This window comes from Papio anubis, chromosome 15 (assembly GCF_008728515.1).
Source record: "Papio anubis isolate 15944 chromosome 15, Panubis1.0, whole genome shotgun sequence".
Lineage (NCBI taxonomy): Eukaryota > Metazoa > Chordata > Mammalia > Primates > Cercopithecidae > Papio > Papio anubis.
In genome coordinates, this window is record NC_044990.1 from 49,068,498 (window position 1) to 49,094,367 (window position 25,870).

The window sequence follows — 25,870 nt, forward strand, 5'->3', positions numbered from 1 at the left end:
TATTTTATCTTGATATGAAGATACATATTTAGATAAAAAAACTGGAAAAATATTTAGCTGAATAACACATTCTTTGAACTTAAGGGTAAAATGAAGTTTTTTAAAAAAACTATTAAATACATAGTAATAAGACAATAAAATTGCATCAAATAAATAGATGAATAATAGAATTAAAGATTGGATTATCGTTCTAACTATCTTAAGTGCCACCAATAAGAAACACCATTCCCACCCTAATTTTTTTTTTTTTTTTAAATAAAAATGTGGTTAAGGAGATAAAAGAAGGAAGGAGGATGAAGGGTTGCTCTTCCAGTTGTCATTCTAGCTGCATATCCATTCTGAGCATTGACATACGTGGTCAGGGAGGGGATACGGGTTGATGTAATGGATCGTGTGACCGAAATTTGGCATCTTAGTGGCCACCACGTTGTGCTGCTCTGACTCCTTCTTCAGGACTGAGTTACTCATTCCCCAGCAGCCAGGAGTGCTGGCTGCTGAGACCTGACAGCTGATCCACTTTCCAGGAATTTCCCTTGGGTAAAGGAGCTGATTCAACCCAAACTATACTCCCCTCCTGAGGGCAACCTGCCTTCTTCCACTGTTGTTACAATATTCCACAGTCATTTCCCTGACCTATTATATACCTTTCTCTTTCACTCCAGAAGATTGATAGATAGATAGTAGATAGATGGATGGATAGATAGATAGATAGATAGATAGATAGATAGATAGATAGATAGAATAAACTATTGACAAATTCAAATTTCTTTAAAAATAAATTATATTGTGTATATTTGAGGTTCATAACATGAGGTTATGGGATACATACAGACAGCAAAATGGTTACCATAGTAAAGCAGATTAACATGTCATCTCACATAGTTACTTTTTCTGTGACCAAAGCAGCTAAAATCTAATTTAACAGAAACTTCTAATACAATACAATTTCAATAACTTTAGTTCTCATCTAAACTTTTTCATTTTACATGTCTGCTATTTTGTATCCTGTGACTTACATCTCCTTATTTCCTTTTCTCCCACCTCCACCCATGGTAACCACTGTTTCATTCTGTAGCTCTGTGTATTTGAATTCATATATATATATATACACACACACACACACACACATATATATACACACACACATATATTCCACAGATAATTGAGACCATGCAATATTTTTCTTTCTGTGTGTGACTTATTTTACTTAGCGTAATGTACTACAGGTACACTCATGTTGTGGCAAATGGGAGGATCTCCTTGTTTAGAGGAGGAATAATATTTCATTGTGGAGATATACTACACATTCTTTATCCATTCATCTACCAATAGGTATTTAGTTTTCTTCCATATGTTGGTGGTTGTGAATAATGATGCAATAAACAAGGAAGTGCAGATATTTTTACAAGGTTGTGATTTCATCTCTTTGGGGTATATACCCAGAAAAAATGTTGCGGAGTCATATGGTATTTTTATTTTAAAATTTCTTTATAAAACTCAATGTATTTTTTCACAACGACTGTACTAATCACATTCCCACCCAAAGTATCCAAGGGTTCCTTTGTCTCCATGGCCTCCCCAATATATTTTTTTTTTAATTTTTAAAGCCATCCTTACTGTTCTTAGATCATTTAGCCATTTCAATTTGCGTTTCCCTGATAATTAGTGATATTAAGCACCATTTTCTATACCTGTTACCCATTTTTATGTGTTCTTTGGAGAAATGTCTGTTCAGGTCCTTTGCCCATTTTTAATCAGGTTATTTGTTTTTCTACTATAGAATTATAAGAATTCTTTGTACATTTTGGATATTAACCACTTATCAGGTATCTGGTTTGCAAATATTTTTATATTATTTCATAGTCCATAGGTTACCTTTTCATTTTGTTGATTGTATCCTTTGCTCTGCAGAAAGTTTTATTTTGATTTAGTTATATGTGTTTATTTTAGCAAACTGAAAATTTGGGTGAAGAGATATTTAAATATATTCTAATTTACAAATACATTTTAAATCAACATTGTTTTCTATTCACTATCTGTACCTGATGTGCCTATCTTTTCCATTTTTCTTTATTTTTCTTTTTCTCTCAGCTTTAGAAGATTGAGTTAATCATAGCCTTCAGCATCAAAGGTAAATGTCATCAAGTATTACATGAGTTAGCACATAGTCAGGCAAAGAGAAACTAGATATTTCATTCTAGATATTTCATACAAGAGGTAGGATACAGAGATTTGATTTCAAAGGTGTTTGAAGGACATCAAAAGCTTAAAGAAGAAGGGAACTGATTGAAGCAACAGAAGCTGCAAATAACCGTATAGTTAAGCCCAGAAGCCTGTTCTGCTCCTGTTCTGTTGGAAATATATGTTGGTTTTGATCATCATGCCCATTCTTCTCTCATAAAAAAACAAACAAACAAACAAACAAAAAAAACAACACTACAATGTGGCAGATCTACATTCTTGAGTATACGCATGCCCTTTTAAAATACGCAGAGTTGAGTTGTTAATTTGCATATACTAAAATTGCATTTTAGTGTGTTCTTTCTTCATATCTTTCAGCATTCATTTTTATAACTTCACTATTTGTTTGATGTACATCTAATTCATGATTTCTAACTAATTCATGGGCTTCCATGTTGTTTAACTGTACATTTTTGTTTATCTACCTCTTTAGTCATGTATAACTAGGTCACTTCCAATTTCCTGCTGGCTCAAAAAATAATATGATGAATATTTTCATATATACTTCCTCTGGGATGAATATCAAGCCAAGGGATCCCTGAGCCATGAGTGGTGAACATAATTTCCTTAGTGAAGAACTGCCAGAGTACATTCCAAAATGCCTATACCAGTTTATGTCCCTTAATAGTACATGAAGAGGGTTACTACTATCAGCATATCATCAAACTATGGTATTAGCCAACTTTTGAATTTTTCTAATATCTTACATAGAATTTTTCATAATAACTTTAATTTGTATTGTTGTAGTGAATCTGTATATCTCTTCTTATATTTGTTAACCTTTCAAATTTACTCTTAAAAATGTGTTCACATGCATGCCCATGTTTCTACAGAATTTTATTTACTTCTGTTTTGTTGATTGTCAGAAATATCTTATAATTTTATTTTTTAGTTCATGCATTGATTCTTTTTAAATTAAATTTTTATTGAGCACTTACCGTATTGAGGCATTATTTTAAGCATTGAGAGTATATTGGGAAACAAGAGACAAATTATATTAATATGAAACTTACATTCTATTCGGTGGGTTAGGAGGTTGGATGGATAAATGGTGGGACTAGGAAACAAACATGTGAGTTATAAAGGTGATAATGAAATAGTGTGTTAGAAAGTAATAAGTAGACAGGTGCTAAGAAAAAGAAGAAAAGTAGAACAAGATAAGGAAATTAGGAGAAGATGGATTACATGAATAAATGGGGTGATCAGGATGAGACTCTGTGAGGAGATGACTTTTAAATAAGACTCAGAGATGCCAGGGATATTACCCATGAAGATATCTGGAGGAAGATATTCCAGGAAGAAGTAAGCCAAACTTAAGGTGGGAACAAATGTAGATGTTTAAGGAAGAGGAAGACTAGAGGAAAGGCAATGGTAGTAGGAGATCTAATCAAAGAAGAAATATGGCTTTTACTCTAGTGATGTTGGACACAAGTGACAATTGTCAAGCAGAGGAATGACATGCTCTAGCTTATAATTTTAAAAATATATTCTGGTTACTGTGTTGAAAAGAGACAGTAGACAGACAAATGTGGATGCAGGGAGGCTGGTCAAGAAACTATGGCAGCAGCATCAGGTGAGATGATAATGGCTTGAAGCTGGTGTTGGCAGTGGAGCTGGTGAGAAGTGGTGGGGTTCTGGGCCTATTTTGAAGGTAGAGCCAAAGGATGTTAATTCCTTGTGGGTTGTGTATAACATCTATCAAGCTGTTTCCTGACTCCTATGTTTATTCACAATGTCCTTTTTTTCAACAAATTTATTTAATTTCAATCTAATCAAATCCATCTTATTTTCACATTATAGATGGTGCTGTTAATGTCAAATTTAGAAGTTCCTTCTGGCACTAGTGTATTTTTCTGTTCTCATGCCACTAATAAAGACATACCTAAGACTGGGTAATTTATAAAGGAAAGAGGTTTAATTGACTCACAGTTCCACATGGCTGGGGAGGACTCACAATCATGACAGAAGGCAAAGGAGGAGCAAAGTCACATCATACATGGCGGCAGTCAAGAGAGTGTGTGCAGGGGAACTTTCCTTTATTAAACCATCAGATCTCATGAGATGTACTCACTGTTACAAGAACAGCGTGGAAAAGACCTGCTCCCATAATTCAATTATCTCCCACCAGGTTTTTCCCATTATTGGAGCTACAGTTCAAGGTGAGATTTGAGTGGGGACACAGCCAAACCATATCAACTGGTCTCTTATATTTCTTGGTATTAGAATTAGAGTTTGACATTTTATATTTTGGTCTTTAGTCTTTTTAATCGTTTATCTTTATGAAAAGTTAGGTAGAGGATGCAAGGCATAAGAATGACATAATGGACTTTGGAGGCTTCAGGGAAAGGTTGGGAGTGGGGTGAGGGATAAAAGACCACATACTATGTACAGTGTACACTGCTTGGGTGAGAAGTGCACTAAAATTTCAGAAAACACCACTAAACAACTTATTCATGTAACCAAAACCCACCTGTACCCCCAAACTATTGAAATAAAAATAAAAATTAGAAAACAATTTAAGGTAGAATTCCAGTTTCATTTTTCTCTTCAGATAGTAAATGTGTTTTTCCAACAACTTCTACAAAGCAGCTCTCATTTTCCCCATTGATTTGTGGTTTCACATATATCATGCATTATGCCCCCACATTGAATCTTAGTAATCTATGACTCACCTTTGTTTTACATAATACCTTATAATTGTAAATAGTTGTTACATACTAACTACAAATGTACAATTTTTACACAAAAATATTTAAAAGCAATATAATTGATTTAAATTTCTGGCACCATTAGGACAAAAATACCCCTGTATATATTTTACATAGAGCTCAAAATGTTTAGGTTATCCATGCTTTTAAATGCTCGGATAACTGAAGTGAGCCAGAAGTCTGTACCTTGGAACACATGGTTAAAAGAATGTACTCCATTCAATTCTTACAAGTTAGTTTAATATTTTTTCTTAAGGAAGATAAGTTATGAGATACATGATTTTTAAAACTAATAGTTTCACTAATTTTAGATTGTTAGTCACCAGATGCACCCGAGTTTAATTTTGTCTTCACCTCTTACTACCTGGGTAAATTTCTGAAATCTTATGACCCTCGGTTTCCTTCACTGTAAAAAGGAAACAAAATAGCTATTACTTCATATTGTAAGGAAAATGAAGACAATAATGAGTGGAAAGAGTAACTGATTAATTAGTCAAAATAAGAAACAGTGATTCAGTGGTAACTCAGCCCTAGGAACAAGTGGTCTTTCTTCTCTTTCCTCTATTAGTTATTATTCACTTCAGAGCTCCACTGTGAAACAATTCTCAGTAGTAAACTGGTCTGTAAATGACAAAGGCAGATGTCTTGATAGCAGCGCTTTCTCTTTGGGAACAGCACAAATTTCCTGCCAAGCTTTGGGGAAGAAGATATTATTTGACTGACTTCATAACTGTTTTTGGCAGTGTTACAGAATTAAATTTTCCTAAGGAAAACATTGCCTAAGTGTTTTGTCTGAGGTGTTCAGTAAAACATGGTGTTCAGCACCACAAATTTATAAAAATGTGTTCACACGTATCCCTATTACATTGTTTTATTTTTATTTTTGTTTAAAGGAAACTCCTTAGGTACTGCAGAAAGGTGGGTAAAATCATTCATTATCCTTGGTTCTTGTTTCTAGAACTCTGTATTTTTTTGTTCAGTAGATGATCAATAAATGTTCATTTACAAAATTTCTTTGTACCCTAAGCGGTGATTATTAGAGGACACTCCTCCAAATACAATTTTAAATAGTTTTATTGCCAATATTGTTTAATATAATAGTAAATACATTATATTTTTTTCATAAACAGCTTTATGGTATTTCTAGTGTATATTTCTGGGGTTCTGTTTAATGCTAACCTTGAACAGATGTTTGGAGTATAGGTTGACGACTTCACAGCTCCTGACATAGCATGACCTTCATAAAATTAAAGCATGGATTGTCTAATATGGTATAAGTGGTCTATTATTTAAATCTGAGTTGGAGGTACAGAGTCAATAATCACTGAGTATGAACCAAGTGTAATAACCCAAAGATGATGAGACAGTGTTTGCCCTTTATCAGAATAAGGTTAAAACGGCTGTCAAGGTGACAGACGCTAATCAGTGAAACCTGAACAATTATGCCCAATAATCATTAAACAAAGGCAGGGAACTAGACTCCTGGGAAAGCACAGGCATTCAGCAAAACACGATGTGCTTTTATTAAAAGAATCAGAGAGTTTGAAGTTGAAGGTGGTATCAAACTCAAAATGAAGTTGAATTTCTCAGTACTGCTCCTTACAATAATAAAAGGGCTGACGTAAATATGACACGTCCACAAAACCTGCTATGGTAAAAAAAAAAAAAAGTATGTACGTTAGGAAAGTTAATAATTTCATAGTCCTCTGGAGAGGCAGGAATGCTTTTCATCTTCTAAAATCCTTTAAAAGAGACATAATTTTATAGTATATACTTTTTCATATGTTGATCTTTATAACATAAGATCTATCTAGAGAAAATTTATAATTGTTCTTTGTCTATTTGAGGTACAGTATAAGATGAAAAGTAAAGTACCATATCAGGATAAAGTATGCTATTTTAAATTTTACTCTAAGTGACTCTTATAACTGTCTAGTAGGATTTCAAAAATTCTTTTGCATAGCCTTATTAACAAAGACGTAGTCCAGAAATCATATCATCTGACTACAATATTTTTAAATAACTGAATAATATGCAACATTTTAATATGAAATATTTTTCTTTGTACAAAGTTAGGTTGAAAACAAAATTATTTTTCAAATAATTAGGCTAGATTATCTTCTGAAACCTACGACACTGAAGGAGAAGGTGATTTTCCTTCAACTCCCATTGGCAAATTTTACTTTTTAAATATGTCTGACATTATATTATTTTACATCACAGATAAACTGAACGTTGAACTTTTGGAACAAAATGTTGAGGAAATAAGAGTAATAAGTCTGCTATTATACACTGCATCCTTTCCTCTTCCTCACATGATTAGAAAAACATTAGTATTTCAATTCATGCACATTGTTGTTGTCGTGCTTAAGACTAAAACAGAAGAGTGAGTATATAAATATAAATATAATTAACTGAAGTTTTAGATAGAAATCAAAGTCTTCAACATAAGTTAGTATGATCTTTTTTTCTAAAGAAGTATATAAGTGAACTCTGTAGCAAAGTAGAATTAATCTTTTATAACTTTTCTGCCTCATGCATTATTTCCCATTATGTAAAGAAAATTGTTATATATAACAACTCATCATTATGTACTTCTGCTTGATTAAACAAAAATGTATATTTAGTAAATGTTTGTGCCTTTGGAAAACTGAGATATAATTTTATAGTTGTAGTGGTACACCTGATTGCATTCTATAGCATATCGTATTATCTCTCATTCTCTATTACCATCATAGCCACCTGAGATGAAATCATCATCATCTCTCTGTTTCCTAACTGGCCTCCTAAAATTTGTGTTTTCTCCATAAGAGTAATTGCTCTGGCCAGGTGTGGTGGCTCACGCCTGTAATCCCAGGACTTTGGGAGGCCGAGGCAAGCAGATCACTAGGTCAGGAGATCGAGATCATCCTGGCTAACACGGTGAAACTCCGTCTCTACTAAATATACAAAAAATTAGCCGGGCGTGGTGGTGGGTGCCTGTAGTCCCAGCTACTGGGGAGGCTGAGGCAGGAGAATGGCTGAATCTGGGAGGCGGAGCTTGCAGTGAGTGGAGATTGCACCACTGCACTCCAGCCTGGGCGACAGAGCAAGACTCCGTCTCAAAAAAAAAAAAAAAAAAAAAAGAGTAATTGCTCTAAAATACCAACTGTGATTTTTCAATATTCTCCTTTAAATGTCTTAAACTTCTTTTCTTTGCATTTAATCTCAATTTTTGTTGATACTTAAGAGTATCGACATGTAAAAGTCTTTTTTTATTTTTTTCTAAGATGAAGTCTCACTTTGTTTTCCAGTCTGGAGTGAAGTTGCACCATTTCAACTCACTTCAACCTCTGCCTCTCAAGTTCAAGTGATTCTCCTGCCTCAGCCTCCCCAGTAGCTGGGATAACAAATGCCCGCCATCATGCCTGGCTAATTTTTGTATTTTTAGTATAGACGGGGTTTCACCATGTTGGCCAGGCTGGTCTCCAACTCCTGGCCTCAGGGGATCCTCCTGCTTCGGCCTCTCAAAGTCCTCGGATTACAGGCATGAGCCACCGTGCCCAGTCACATATAAAAGTATTTGTCTCATTAGTTTCAGGCCCCAAGTTCTTTCCATATGCTTTTCCTGTCTATAAGGAAATTTTTCTGTTTTTCCTCTCATATACCATTCTCTCCCTTCTACCCAGGTTTTTCATATGATGAAATATCATTTCTTGAGCAAAGTCATTACCCCCAAGCTTAGACTGGGTGCCTTTATTTTACTCCCTCCTTGCACATTACACAGTTCCTTCATTTAACGTAGCACAACTTAAATAATGATTTGTATAATTATTGTTGGATATTTTATTAGCAGACCATAAGGTGAACAAGTGCAGCTCTTTGTCTATTCTGTCCATTACTGTGTACCTCCTGTCTAGCATATAGATGTTTCCCAAAGATTATGACATGAATTTGCAATTCCTTTCCTCTCAGACGTGCTAAAAGTGATCTGTTGCTGCCTAACAAGTTGCCCTCAAAACATAGTGGTTTTAGACAACAAATATTTATTATCTCATGATTTCTGTGGGTCAGGAATTCAGACACAACACTGACCTCTGGCGCGGAGCCCCTCCCAAGGCTATGATTACAGTCTTTATCAGGATTGCAGTCATCTTCCATCTTAACTGTGAGGAGGTCTATTCCATAAATTAATTCACATGATTATTGGTATTCAGGTCGTCATGGGCTGAAGTCCCCCCTAGCCCCTTGCTGGCTGTTGGCTAGAAGCTGATGTTCGTTCCATCTTTCGCAAATGGGCTCCTTCCTCTGTAAGACACTTCACACTGCTACCATTTGCTTTAGTAGTACAAGCAGGAGAGAAGAGCATAACAGCGCCTACAGCAGTCAACAAGTCAGTGTTTTGTGACCCTGTCTAGATGTTACATTCCACCACTTTTACTTTCTTTTCTTGGATAGAAGCAAGTACCTAGGCCCAACTCACACTCAAGAGAAGAAAATTATACAATGACGTGAATTCCAGGACAGAAACATGTTTTTACCCTGGGTCACTTTGGCTTATGAGAATTATCTCCTGAACACACTTTACTCTCCAGTCAGCATTTCTTTCAAAGTTCTTTCATTTCTTTTCTTTTCTTTTTTTTTTTGGAGGTTGAATGTATCTCTGTCACCCAGGCTGCGTTGCTGTGGAGTGATCTGGGCTTACTGCAATCTGCAATCTCCGCCTCCCAGTTTCAAGCGATTCTCCTACCTCAACCTCCTGAGTAGTTGGGATTATAGGTGCCCACCACCACGCACCCCCAGCTATTTTGTATTTTTAGTAGAGCCAGGGTTTCACCATGTTGGCCAGGCTGGTTTCTACCTCCTGACCTCAGGTGATCTGCCCCCCTTAGACTCCCAAAGTGCTGGGATTACAGGCATAAGCCACCATGCCCAGCCTCTTTTAAAGTTCTTATTGCTCACTTCATATCAAAATTACTACATACATATAATCTACCATACTAATATCTAAACTTCCTCAAAGTAGTACTTGACTGTCACAGAGACTAGCCCAGTTCCTGAAACACAGAAGGAACTCAGTAATCGTTTATCTGATGAATGAATGAATAAATGAGATTATAAAAATAATTTTTCATCTTTTAAAAAAAAAGAACATATAATTTATTTTCTCCTCTATTTTAAAGTTTCAAAGACATTTATTTCTAAACATAAAGACTTTGATGTTGTCATGGCCTCTTGCATCCAATTACACATATTCACTGTATATATGCCTCACTTTTTTCATATTTCAAAGATTTTGCAGAGAGGGAAATACGTTTCCTCCTAGGATAAGATTCAGATTTCAATGCTTTTGTCAAAACATGCATAGTTTATTTGCTTTTAAAACATACAAACTACTATGTATGTTTTGACAAAAGCACTGAAATCTGAATCTTAGCCAAATCCCTCATGGAATAATATTTCTTGGACTGAAGATTTGTTTACAATGCTGAAAATCATGTCAGTAAACTACACTCTCAGGCTGAGCAACAGGGAGCCATATCTTTGAGGCCATGAAGTTTATTTGATAACTATTTTTTAAAAATTTAATCAGTCTTGCAAATTCTCTGATCCATTCCTCGAAGGGGAAAAATGCTCAAATTTTGCAAAGCAGTTGCCAATTTTTAAAAGACTAGATGAGTCTTAATGAAGAAAACAGTGGGGAAGGAAGTACAACTGCCACCTGGAGGAGACAGATGTGGAGACATCCTCAGTCGTTTCTGCTCATGTCTTTTGAGAACAAATACATTAGCTGGTGATGAAGATGTGCCTTAGCCTACGGAACACAAATACTGGCAGATCATTTTTTTAAACACATTGGAAGATGTGCTAAAGAAGGAATCAAAGTATAATAGTTGGCATGCTATTCGCTGACTTAAAGCAAAATACACACATATTAAATTGCATTGCATTCACTGATAGTTTCTATATTAGAAAATAAATATGCCATAGAAATAGGATTCTAGAAAAACTTTATACCTTGCATAGCTGCTACTTGCTTGTTTGGTGAGCAAGAAAAGGATAATTATCTCACAATTATACATAAAAAATAGTTGTTTTAAGAAGATTTTATAAATTCTAATGGTGCTCAAATATCAGAAATATATAAAACTCTTCCTGGGTTATATTCAAAAATCATTTCTTTAAATACATTTTAAATGAGTAGCTACTATGTCATAGGTTATGGTACACATGAGTCTGTGTACTGGCAACTAGTCTCACTGCCGGTTGTCATCTTCCCTTTTAATATACCCTCTAATAGAGCAACAAATATTTTTAATGCTTTGGACCTCAAATGCAGCAGAATATATTAATCATAATTCTCAGTCTATCACCTCATGGTATTATGCACCCCTCCTTTTCTTCCTTTTTTATCTTCTCTCTTTTTATCTTATATTTTTTCCTTGTATCAGTATTTCATTCTCATTTCATTCCACTTTTGAAGAAACATGATGTATTGGATGTGAGTTCACCGGTATATATTGTATTTGTAAAACACACAGTTGCATTTTGTGGTCATATTTTAAAATTTAGATAGACATTATTGTGTTAAAATTCATTGGTTTCTTTTATTTTTATAATCCAACACAATATTTCTGGTGATCAATTTCCATTATTGATTATATATTTGTTTCAATGTTTCTAATAGCTCTATAGCACTCCTTAGCATGCATCCACCCCATTTTCCATGTCTGTCCTCAGTGATAACTTACCTGAAACTTTCTGCTACTTGAAAGTTGCAAATAATATTTTTATGTGTGTTTTCTTATGTTATCTTGTGTTAAATTTACATTGATATCTTTTACATTGAGGATGATAATGTGTCTGTAATCAGGTGTGATATAAACTAGGGATGTTTTCATTCTTCTTCCTCTGCCACCCTCTCTCCTCCCCGCTGGCCCTCCTTGGTATTAAATGTAGTGATTCCAGAGGTGTGTAGTCTAACGCTGCTATAGTGGTTCATTATGTCCCCAGCAGCCCTGGTTTCCAGCCTTTTCCATTATCAGACTCATGGTTTCTATCTTCCAGATCATCTCATGTTCCACAAGCAGCACTGAAGCTCCAGCTATCCCCTCCAATGTGCCTGCCAGAATAAAGAAAGAAAAAGAAAAAGAAAAAGAAAGTTCAACCCTTCTAGGTGACTCAGTTGTTTATATGTGTATGTGTGTGTGCTTCTTCTTTTAAGTCTATAGTTACACATCAGTGTAAGGAACACTGGAAACTATATACTTTCTATTCTGGCATTTAATAGGCCAAACTAAAAATGGGGTTACTCTTACTAAAGGAGATGGAGACAATATGTCTTAGTTTGGTCTACTTGCCACCTCTGCCAAAATTATGCTTTCAAACTTTTTTAGTCTGCAAACCTGAAAATTTTACTTCATTTTTCATCTTTCATTAAATACACATTGAAGACATAAACATCATAAATACAAGGGAGTCCATAAAGTCTGGAAACATAGGCAAAATATATAAAATGTTGCCAACGACATCTTCGAATTTTTTTTTAAATGGAATATAATAACTTTTCTAGATTTTTCTAACCACTGGTCCAAATGTTTATCTAGCTGACATATAAAACAATGCTATTTAACAGAATTTTCTGCTGTTGTCCTATATGATAGTCATAGCTATATATGGCTATTGAATACTTGAGATATAGCTAGTGTGCCCAAGGAGCTAAATTGTTTGTTTATTTAATTTCAATTTTATTAGCTACATATGGGAAATTTACAAGTTTATTGAATAATACAGGTGTAAATAATTTTCTAATTATAAATTTTTCATCACTCTTGCTGCCATTAATATAATTCTATACAACTTAGTACCGTGGTAGCTTCTCCCCATAGTTTCTCCTGTTTGTGCTACAGCAAACCATTTTCCACTAAGCACCCAAGTAAATCATTCAGAAGTTCAAAGATGCTTCACATTCATATGGTTATGTATATTATTACATATTATATTATATACTTATATAATAATATACTATATGTTTATAAGCAATAATATTTGTATTATTACTTAGCAGAAAAGGAATTTTCTATTTTTTCCACATATTAACTTTCATTTTCGTATACCTCATGGTAAATCTGCTTTAAGTTCATTGAGAAATCTAAGTCTATTACTAGGTATATACCCAAAGAAAAATAAATAGTTCTACCAGAAAGACAAATTCACTTGTATGTTCATTGCAGCACTATTCACAATAACAAAGACATGGAATCAACCTGGGTGCCCATCAACAGTGAATTGGATAAAGAAAATAACTGGAATACTACACAGCCATAAAAAAGAATAAAATTATGTTCTTTGCAGTAACATGGATGCAGCTGGAAGGCATTATCCTAAGCTAATTAATGCAGGAACAGAAAGTCAAATACTACATGTTCTCACATATGACCGGAGGCTAAACATTGGGTACTCATGTAAATAAAGACAGCAACAATAGATACTGGGGTCTTCTAGAGGAGCGAGGGAGGTTAGGGGGCAGGGGCTGAAAAACTAACTATTGGGTACTATGCTCCGTACCTGGGTGATGGGATCATCTATACCCAAACCTCAACATTATGCAATATATCCAGGTATAAAATTGCACATATACTCCCTGAATCCAAAATAAAATTTGTAAAAAAAAGCTTCATGGGAATTCCTTCATGCAAACAACTAGTGTTAGAATGTATTATTTTTCTTAATGACTGTCTGTTATTTCACGGTGTGATGGGCCACCATACAGTCAAGCATCAAAACATTGATGAACATTCATCTTGCTTTCAGTTTTCTGCTCATACAAACAATTCTGAAACACAAATCTGATATGGTTTGGCTCTTTGTCCCTGCCTAAATTGCATTTTGAATTGTACTCCCATAATTCCCACATGTTGTGGGTGGGACTCAGTGTGAGATTATTTAAGTCATGGGGGTGGATTCTTTTTCTTCCCAGTCTCAGATATGTCTTTATCAGCAACGTGAAAACAAAATAATACAGTAAATTAGTGTCGAGAGTGGGGTGATGATGAAAAGATACCTGAAAATGTGGAAGAAACTTTGGAACTGGGTAACAGGCAGAAATTGGAGCAGTTTGGAGGGCTCAGAAGAAGATGGGAAAATGTGGGAAAGTTTTGAACCTCCTAGAGACTTGTTGAATGGCTTTGACAGAAATGCTGATAGTGATACGAACAATAAGGTCCAGGCTGAGGTGGTCTCAGATGGAGATGAGAAACTTGTTGGGAACTGGAAGAAAGGTGACTCTTGTTATGTTTTAGCAAAGAGACTGACTGCATTTTGCCCCTGCCTTAGAGATTTGTGTAACTTTGAACCTGAGACAGATGATTTAGGGTAACTGGTGAAAGAAATTTCTAAGCAACAAAACCTTCAAAATGTGACTTGGGTGCTGTTAAAAGCATTTCATTTTAAAAGAGAAATAGAGCATAAAAGTTAAGAAAATTTGTAGCCAGACAATGCAGTAGAAAAGAAAATCCCATTTTTTGAGGAGAAATTCAAGATGGCTGCAAAAATTTACATAAGTAACAAGGAGCTGACCGTGAATCCCAAAGACCATGGGGAAAATGCCTCCGGGTCATGTCAGAGAACTTCCCAGCAGCCCCTCCCATCATAGATCCGAAAGCCTAGAAGGAAAAAAGTGGTTTCACGGGCCGGGCCCAGGGTCCCCATGCTGTGTGCAGCCTAGGGACTTGGTGCCCTGCCTCCCAGCTGCTTCAGCCATTGTTAAAAGGGGCCAAGGTACAACTCGGCCCATAGTTTCAGAGACTGCAAGCCCCAAACCTTGGCAGCTTCCATGTGGTGTTGATCCTGTGGGTACCCAGAAGTCAAAAATTGAGGTTTGGGAACCTCCACCTAGATTTCAGAAGATATATGGAAATGCCTGGATGCCCAGGCAAAAGTTTGCTGCAGGGGCAGGAATCTCATAGAGAACCTCTGCTATGGCAGTGTGAAAGGAAGATGTGGGGTCGCAACTCCCATACAGAGTCCCTACTGGGGCACCACCTAGTGGAGCTGTGAGAAGAGGGCCACTGTCCTCCAGACCCCAGAATGGTAGATCCACCGACAGCTTGCACAGTGTGCCTGGAAAAGTAGCAGACACTCAACACCAGCCTGTGAAAGCAGCAAGGAGCAGGGCTATATCCTGCAAAGCCACAGGAGCTCAGTTGCCCAAGACTATGGGAACCTACCTGTTGAATCAGTGTGACCTGGATGTGAGACATGGAGTCAAAGGATATCATTTTGGAGTTTTAGAATTTGACTGTCCTGCTGGATTTCCAAATTGCATGGGCCCTGTAACCCCTTTGTTTTGGTCAATTTCTTCAATTCAGAATTGCTGTATTTACCCAATACTTGAATCCTGATTGTATCTAGGTAGTAACTAGCTTGCTTTTGATTCTACAGGCTCATAGGAGGAAGGGACTTGTCTTGTCTCAGATGAGACTTTAAACCGTGGAGTCTGGGGTTAATGTTGAAACTAGTTAAGATTTGAGGAGACTGTTGGGAAGTCATGATTTGTTTTGAAATGTGAGGACATGAGGTTTGGAGGGGCCAGGGGTGAAATGATAGGGTTTGACTCTGTGTTCCCACCCAAATCTCATCTTGAATTGCACTCCCATAAATCCCACATGTTGTGGGAGGGACCCAATCAGAGATAGTTGGAATCTTGGGAGCGGTTCCCCCCATACTCTTCTCACCCTAGTGAATACATCTCATGAGATCTGATGGTTTTATCGGGGGTGTTCGCTTTTGCATCCTGCTCATTTTTTCTCTTGCTGCTGCCACGTACAAAGATAGTTGGAATCTTGGGAGCGGTTTCCGCCATACTCTTCTCACCATAGTGAATACGTCTCATGAGATCTGATGGTTTTATCAGTGGTGTCCGCTTTTGCATCTTGCTCATTTTTTTACCTTGCTGCTGCCATATAAGAAGTGCCTTTCACCTTCCGCCATGATCCTGAGGCCTCCCCAGCAATATGGAACTGTTAAGTCCAATTAAACCTGTTTTTTTCCCCCAGTCTCGGGTCTGTCTTTATCAGCAGTGTGAAAACGGAAAATACAACATCCTTATCCAAATGTCTTGGCAAATAAGATTAGTTCTGTGTGCAGTATTCCTAGTTGTGAATTTTTGGAGGTGCAGGGAAACTGTTTTATTTTTAATAGATTTCGTCAGATTGCTTTTCAGAAAGGCTACACATATACATTTCTACTGCCAAAATATGAAAGTACATTACTTTTCTATCCATTTTCAAGCAGTGTTATTGCTACCTTTTGTTGTTGTTGCTGGTCCGAAGCTAAAAATATGTAACTTATTTGTATTTTAATGCTAATTTCTCTGACAAATAGTTTTAACATTTGCTGTATAATAATTATTTATATTTTGTTTTACTCTTCTGTGGATTTATGCATTTCCTTTCACCATTTTTATTTTTTTATTTATTTTTCATTTATAACATTTTACTGTTTATTGTAAGTAATAATACTTTGTCACTTACTGCAATGAACTTACTTTCCAATTTATGATGCATCTATTCATTTTGTTTATAATGTCTTTTGTCATGTTTTAATTACATAAGAATATATATGTTTAGTTTTTTATACTTTTATACCATCTTTCTTACTTACGTTCTTGTCCACTGTGCTTATTAGTATATTTGACTATAGTTTCTTCTATAATTTTAAATTTTCAACCTTCAAAAATTTATATATGTAGTATAATTGCGTTTTATTTTGGTTTAAAATGTAAGATACAGTGCAAGGTTTATTTGATTCTAGAATTATAAATAATTATGGCAGCACCAACTTTACTAAATCACTTTTTTACTAAATTGAAATACGTTTTTGTTATAGGTTAAATTCTCATATTAATTTGGTTCTATTACTGCCTTCTCTACATTTTGTCTCATATATAAATCTACTTATTTGTTTCTATGCACCTCACTTTTCCTTTTCCTTTTCCATAAAATCTAAGTTATTTTGGTTGAGTTTAAGTTTATAATATTTAATTTTCACCATCACCATCCCAAAATGCCAATCCTGTCAGAATATTAGTTGAAATAAACTTAAATATATAGTTGGAGTTTAGAGAATTTCTATTTTGTGGCATTAAGATTTTATTCACGAATACGTTCTATATCACTGTTTGGTCTTACCTTGATGTATGGCTTTCAGTTACTACAATTTTATGTGTATATGACCTATGTTATTCTTGTTAATTATTTACAAAGTAGTTTACATTTTTCATTGCTATTATGTTTAGAATAATTTTTACATTTCAATCTTAAGTCTTTAGTGCTTATGAGAACAGCTTAATGTTTTAGTATTACCTCATATTAAGTCACTGTAGTGAAGTCTAGAAGATTCCTTAGTCCCCCAGAGTATTTTAGACTTCTTCAAGATCTGTATGTTCTCACCAGAAAAGGAATACCATTTTTTCCTCTAACATTTTATTTAATGATACAATGTATTTATGACTATTATATATTTAAATATCATATGTTTATATTTTTTACTTTATCATGCAAATATTTTATTTTGTTTTTCATTGTATTTGCTACAAAAATAATGAAAATAGCAAACAAATTCTGGTCAAGTTCCTGGTATTCATTAAAATGAATTTAGTATTTTATACTTTTAAATGATGTTTGCAGGCCTTTTAATTTATTTTCTATCATTATTTTATTTTGGAATAACATGCATGTATATTAAAGAAATAAAGTAACTTCACAACTATTTCCCTATTTGTAATACTATATTCCTTAAAATTCATATAGAATTCAGTGGTGAAATGTTGTTATTCTAGTGTATTTCTCACTGTTAGATTTCAAATGAAATTTTCAATTTTTTATATTGTATTTTTTAATTATTTATGTATAAATGTTGGTATTTTAAGTTCATTAGCAAATTATTCAGTTACTATAAATTTAAATTTTTTTAATATAGTGTTGCATTTTTATTCTAATTTTTATGTGATCATATCTGTTTTAATTTCCCTTAAAAATTTATTTTCATTCTGTTTCTTGCTTCTTCAGTCTCACAAAGCCTTTAAATGACATTTTCATACTTAGAAAAAGACTGGTTATATTTATCTTTGCTCTTTTCGTATTTATTCAATTTTAGCTCTTATCTTTGTGAATTTCCACTTTCTACTTGTAAAATAACACAAATTATTTTTTAGCTACTTCACTATTTTCTTTAACTTGATAAGAAAGATTAATATCAGCCGGGCGCGGTGGCTCAAGCCTGTAATCCCAACACTTTGGGAGGCCGAGACGGGTGGATCACGAGGTCAGGAGATCGAGACCATCCTGCCTAACACGGTGAAACCCCGTCTTTACTAAAAAATACAAAAAATTAGCCAGGCGAGGTGGCGGGCACCTGTAGTCCCAGCTACTCGGGAGGCTGAGGCAGGAGAATGGCGTGAACCCGGGAGGCGGAGTTTGCAGTGAGCTGAGATCCAGCCACTGCACCCCAGCCTGGGCGACACAGCGAGACTCCGTCTCAAAAAAAAAAAAAAAAAAAAAGAAAGAAAGAAAGATAATATCTTCACATTTTTCTCTATCATTTAGCTAATCATAGATGTTTTGTATAAAATATAGGTTAATTGTTTTCTAAATAATTTGTAACATCACTTTGCATGTTTCTTGCTTCAATCCAGAAATGTAATTGGGAAATTCTTTATTATGTGTTTTAAATTGTATTAGGTTAAGATTACACGTTTGGTCTTTAAAATACTTAGGGTTCAAAAAATTTAGGATGTCTTGTAGATAGATAATTATATGTAGAAATACATGTAAAAATGGAAGTATATATGTATATAAGTATATATGTATATTCTGAAATTTTTAAATTACTTTGTTAATTTTTTGATTATAATAATCCCCCTGAATTCACTGGTGATAGTAAATGTTCCATTATAATAATCTCTTCTATTTGTTAAAAAAAGCAAATTTTAATGACAAGTATTACAAGCCCTGTTTCAGGTATTCTGGAACATCAATAAATGCATAAAATATAGAAACAGATCTCTCCTTGCCTTTCTAATAGTTTTTGCTTCATTGACTGCGTTATTTGTTTCAGACAGAATTAGGACTGTCACATATTCATAAATTGTGCCTTGTATTATTACACAATGTGTCCCTTTAATGACTTAGGTTCTTTAAATATTAAACGCTATGTGGTCTCATAATTAAGTCTTACTTATGTTTAGTTTGCACTTTCTTTATATATCTCCGTCTTTATTTGAACCTTTCTTTATCACGTTGTTTCATATGTTTCTTTTAATAAAAATGTATCTATATTTTGTCTGACTTTTACATGTTTTCAGTGAAGAATGTTATATATAAAGTACTATACACAGTGTATGCATACAGTTTCAACAATATAACAGGCACTCAATTTGAGAGGTAGAATATCACTTAGCAAATCTAAAATCTATGTTCCCCACTGACCTGCCCCCAATGGTCTTTATCTCCCTCCCTTCCCCCAAAGAGAATCTTTTTTACTAATTTCATCATTCTTCAGTTTCATTAAGTTTTGAAAGCAGTTCATATGTGTATCACCAATAATAAATTGTTTATATATTATTGATTTATTTATACAAATGTCCTTACAATTTTTATATTCTTTTATGCCTTTAAATTATTGTGATGTTTCATGTTTTCAAGGTTTATCTTGTGGATATGCCTGCTATATAAGACAAGTCATTCATCTTTTCTGCTGTTGTTGGAATCTTTTTTGCAGTATTAGGCTATTACAAACATTTTAGTACAAGTCTCCTGGCGAAGAAATTAAAGAGATTCTACTTGGAATGGAATTGTTGAGTAATAAGTTACAAATATTTAATATTACTCTATAACAAAATAACGTTCAAAATTGTTAAACAAATTTAAATTTCTACCAGGAGTGTAGGAATTTTTATTGCCAGGTATTTAAAGCTTTACTTTTTGTGAATATAAAATATCATCTTTTTATGGTTCTCAATACTTTGGAATTTGTTATGATTTGATTTATTGTCTAATAGATTTTAAAATTCTTGTTTATATTCCATGTATGCTTGGAAAGAGTGTGTATTCTTTCTTTCCTCCTTAGTGTGTAATCGCTCTTTCTTCCTTAGTAGGAACCCCATATTTTAGTTGAACTCATTGCAAGGCAGAATAATAGGTACATTTTCATGTGTTCCTTGAACTCATGCATAACTATGGATTTAAAGAAAATAAAAACAGACAAAAATAACTGAGTGCTACTGGTGGCACAATGGAGTCACTATGGCATTCTTGGACTATGAACCTCTTAATATTTTCCACATGAAAAAGAAATAAACTTTTATTTGGTTTAAACTGCAATCATTTTCTCCTGTCATATGCAGCTACTAATAGAATTACAGATATTAAATATGAAATTAAAATGTTTAAATAAAATTCATTTTGCTTTTAATTTGAATGAAAGGATAAAAACAGACAGCTCATAGTTAATATAAGCAAACTTAAATGTACTACAGTAGGTATAGAAAGCCAAAAGCAAACTGCATAATTACAGGGATATATCTGTTAAGCAATTTAGGGTTATAGAAAATAGTTCAGTAGTGTACGGTTTATATCAACATCTCGTTGGGTTGCATTAATGGAAGTTTCATGTCAAGAGTGTTGTCAAATTAAGTAATAATTTGCCTTTACTCTGGTAATCAGTCACCACCTAGTGCATAATGTGTAGCTTCAAGCTCCACATTTCAATAGGAATATGAACACATTATAGAATGTTCAGAGGATATCTGCCAGAAATGCACAGGGATTCGAATGATATCTCTCTTGGGATAGTAGAAGATTATTAATGGCAAGGGAGCATTAATGAGTGATTTAGGCTCACTGTATTAGGCACTAATGGTTTAGAATTAAAATCCGTTGTTAATAGTTTAAAATATATTAGTTTGAATTTAACATAAAGAGGGACTATGCAATAGTTAGGACTAAACAGAGATAAAATTAATTTCCACAGGACACAATGTTTTTCCTGTTCACTGGTGGTGACTTAGGCCAGATAACCACATGGTGGAGATGTTGTAGAGGGAATTCAAATATTAGATGCTTTGTTGGAATAGAGGACATTTAAGGTTACTTCCAAATTCTAGAATCTGTGAATTTATGGGACAAATATATAAAAGAAAAGAGTCTCAAATTTATCATCGATGCAGTGTTCATACTACTGTATCTAAAAAAATTTATCCCTCACCTTAATTACATTAATCATTTCCTATACTAAATATAGTTGATAGAAACTTTTTATTATGCCAAACACTGGATTAACTTTTTAAATTATGTGTACCTCTGCATTATATGTACCTGGCATATAAAAGCTCTAGAATAAGCATAAGGAGAGTGTTTTCATTTTACAAATGTATAAAATACATAAGGCTAAAACAGTATTGAAGATAAATATTACAGAGAGAACACAATAACCCAAAAATGGGTCAGCACAAACTATCCAATTGATTAGATGCTTGCAGAAAACCACAGCAAATGGCAAAATCAATTTACCAATCAGCTTTGACATGTTTTCTTCTCAACTCAGCCAGCTGGGCAATTAGGCATATATTTGGTGTTTTTATGTCTTTCATTGAAGAAAGCATCATTTTCCTTTGGAAGCAGATGGTTTGGAACTATAGATTGGTCAAAGTTCAGTACGGTTACTCTACTACAAGCAGAGTAAATTGATGTGGCAGGATATGCTAGTTTGAATCTTTAGAATAATTCAAAACTGAAAGAGAAGACTTTCTTAGTTGATATTTGGTTATAGGTTTTTGTAAGCTAAGAAATTACTCAATTATATTTTAATGCAGTGATTCTTCATTGTTATTTACACAATGTTCCATTCAATTTACTTTTTTGTAGGGTAATGTCTTATGGCTTATCTCAAGGAGTAAAATTTCAAATGATTATTGTTTTAGGTTTTGTCAAGTAAAAGAAATAAAGAAATGAGAGTTCATACAATGTTTTGGAAAACCAGCCTGCAAAACAATTTTATTCTGAGGTCAAATTCAGTTGTTTGAACTAAATTATCCAGTAATCAGTGTTTCCAGATGAATGTTTAAAAAAGATAAGGATCATAGCATTTTAAAAGGCGGAGTGAAATTAGGTATCATTTATTCAAATTCATGTCTACAAATGAAGGATCTCCTGCCTGAGATTTCAAAACTTGCAGCAGCACTACGTCTAGAACCCAAAATCTCACCAAGTTCTCAGGTGATGCTGTAATCTTGTAATCTTGTACAATGTCATATTCCACATAAGGTGGTCATAGCATTAAAGTATTAATTTTGTGATGATGAAGAGAAAGAATAGTTCATCAGAACCGTAGCTGATTGAAGAAAAAGTACACCAAGTAATTGACCTTCCATTATGCCATTAAGAAGGATTTCCAATGATCTTGCCATCAATTGTTCTTGGTTACTAGTCTAAGTAAATATCATTTTAATGATTGATGACTTTCTAGTTAATTAATCCTCAAAGATTAATCAAAGCTTTCTCTTTATTAGATATTTTTAGATGTTAGATATTTTTGGTGAATTTATCTGGCATGCTGCTGTCAATTTTTAATTTTGAGAGTCATTACAAGTTATAATTTATAAGAATACAGAAACCAAAGAGTAGAAACTACTGATTCGCTTGTTTTTCACATACTTGAGTTCTCAGTCTCATCTATATTTGTATGACTACGTCCCATACATATAACAATAATTCAACTCATGGTTATGGATAAAAAGGATTCAATGAATGAAAAGCTATTTAGTGAATAGTACAGAAAAATTATTATTCAAAAATAGCAATTTTTCAGTAATAAGTATAATTCAATCACAGCTATTATTTGTTTGTAAAGGTTTGTGCTTCATCCTATAAAATGTTGACAAAAAGGATGCTAACTACTGTGTCGGTAAAGGTATAGTACATAAGACAACTTCTTAAGATGTCAGTGAAATTAAGAAGAATTCTGAAGACAACAAAAAATGTAGGTCCTAATATTCACTTAATAAAATAGCCTGCCTGACCCTGGCTGAAAATATCAGATTTAAAATTAAAATATATGGTAACTCCAAAAGGAATAAATGATAAATTCCAAATGGACTATATGTTTTAGAATAAAATGAAATCATAGGAGTATTAGATTCAATCATGGGGAAATTATTTTATAAGCTCAGATTGAGATAGGTTTTTCAAAACATAAGCCAAAATTCAGTTATAAACTGAGAGATTGATATAGTTGACTATATTTAAATGCACAAAGGAAGAAAAAACAAAAATCTTTTGAATAATAGAAAAATAATTATAAGATAAATGAAAATTGGGGTGGGGGAAATGAAAAACATATCACACAAGACTAATTTCCTTCATGTATAAGTAGTTCTTTGAAAAAAATACGACCAGTTCAGTAGAAAAATGGGCAAATTATTTGAAGAGACAATGAGAAGGAAAGGAAATACAATGACTCTTGAAGATGTGTCTAAAAACATACTTAACCTTATTCAATGTTGGAAAAATTTCTAAATATAAACACATTGAGATTCCATTTGTCATCTCTAAGACAGAAAACATTCAAGTTGTATTTGATAAAACACTCTTCTGGGCAGCTGTGGAAAAACAAGTTGTCCCACATATTAATTATGATAAGTGACTTGATGATATTAGTCAATATTATATTGAAAAATTCTCTTTGATCTAGCAAAAACTTTATAGCAAAGATTCTCTCTTAAATGTGAAAAACATTATAAAGATTTATTGCATTATTGTTTGTACCAGAAAAAGATTGAAAAAATATAAATAGTCATCAATGAGAGATGAATTAACTAAATTATGCTATAACCGTACAAATTTCATAGAATTGTGATAACCGGTGAGGAAACTTATCTTTAAGTATGAACACTTTATTGAATTTATAGAAATCTATGGAACTTGAAGCTTTATTTTAAAAAAGTTCCAATAGCAAGAAATAGTCAATAATTCAGTAAAAATGTGATACTATAGTTTTAAAATGTGAAGATTTTATCTACATACATTTATATATTTATATGATCTAGACTTCTTCAGTTTATATCCTGCTTATACCACTTAGCTCTCTGAGTGATCTCTTATGCAAGACATAAAAACTTTTTGTGTCATAGTTGTCTCATTAATAAAAAGCAGATAATATAACACCAATATAATGAGGATTAAGCTCCAAACTCTGCTCTTGGAACAGGAGCTATATGTGTTAGTTTCAGTGTCATAATGATTACTATTTCTTATAATTTTATATTTTGTTATATATTATGTAATATACAATATTTTATTATGTATTATGTAATAAAGATACAGTTATAATTATTATTATTATGAATGTATATTAAACTATTGAAGAATAAATCAGGAAACGACTAATGAATTTTTACTGAACTTTATAGTATGGGAACTGAGATTAATGGCACTTAAAAAATAATATATAATATTTAATCCATGGACTTATGTTGTTTGTATATTTGCATTGTTATTGATCAATTTATTAATACTCAGAATTGCACATTTTTATTGAAATTATAGTAAAAGTAAAATCACACTTACTCATGTGCAGTATTTCCTATGAGCCTCAAGCATCTTTAAACGCTGGAGAATTAGATGGGAATTTCACAGGGTTTTGTAAATTTACTTGGATTGTTAACAGATTGGGAAATAGAGCAATTTAGTGGCTGAAGTTGTGGAAACATAATTGTATTACTCACTATAGAAGAATATTAAGATAGAGTTTATTTCATGGTAAACACATATTAAGGAATCTCAGACTGTAAGTATATAAGCCCTAAATAGGGAATTCCAGAAAATATTTATTACTGTTAGTAAGGACATTTTCCCCCTCCTCATCTTGATCTTTACCTAATTTGCCAAATCAAGGACCCACGATGAAATTGTATCTTGATACCAAACTTTTGTCAACTTTTAAGTTATAGCTATAAAATATATAAAATAGAATTTCATGTAATTAATTATATGATCACAAAAATGTTTTCTTACATAATGTTAATAACTGATTGTAAAATTATTTTTAATCAATAGGCATCTGATTATGTATACTGAAAAACTAATAGGAAAATAGAGTTCACTCCCTCGTAGTCTTTTAAAAATTTCAGGGAAATAGTGATTAAAGAAGTCTTCAGTTAACAACTTATTTTCACCTGTGATATATATTGCTCCATTTTTTCTCAATTCTTTATTTTTCTATTACATTTTTTCTATTACAGATAGAGTATAATTTTTTTTGCTCAATTGATGTTGTCCTGAGGTACATGACAGGCTTGTCTTGAGAAATATTATCAGGCATATGTAAACAGAGGCTGGGGATTGGCTTGTACAGTTGAACTGGCCCTCTTGCTTTTCTATCACTGCCATGATGAGAAGAACATCCCTCAGGTAGCAGATTAGGCTAAGAAATATGAGAGATAAACATAGAAGACCTGGGTTACAAGTTCAGCTTGGAGTTAAGCCCAGCCAACCCCAGCTAAATTAGTTGAGTCCAAGCTGACCCACAGATGGATGCATAAATGTACTCAATTCCACCAGGCCCAGTGGCTCACTCCTGTAATCCCAGCACTTTGGGAGGCCAAGGTGGGTAGATCGCCAGGTCAGGAGATCCAGACCATCCTGGCTAACACAGTGAAACCCCTTCTCCACTAAAAATATAGAAATTAGCTGGGGGTGGTGGCGGGCTCCTGTAGTCCCAGGTACTTGGGAGCCTGAGGCAGGAGAAATGGAGGGTGAACACAAGAGGCGGAGCTTCCAGTGAGCCGAGATCGCCAAGCACTCCAGCTTGGGCGACAGAGCAAGACTCTGTCTCAAAAAAAAAAAAAAAAAAAAAAAAAGTACTAAATTCATGCAAGAATAAAT

The 25,870-nt window shown here is 33.7% G+C and overlaps 1 long non-coding RNA gene across 1 annotated transcript in view; it reads right to left on the reverse strand.

Moving 5' to 3' along the window:
* Positions 1-18,886: 18,886 nt before the first annotated feature.
* Positions 18,887-25,870, reverse strand: part of LOC108582906 — a 123,984-nt gene continuing 117,000 nt past the window's right edge. The window contains exon 3 of the long non-coding RNA XR_001896928.3: positions 18,887-25,409. This is a non-coding gene — a long non-coding RNA (uncharacterized LOC108582906). The remainder of the gene's footprint in view (positions 25,410-25,870) is intronic.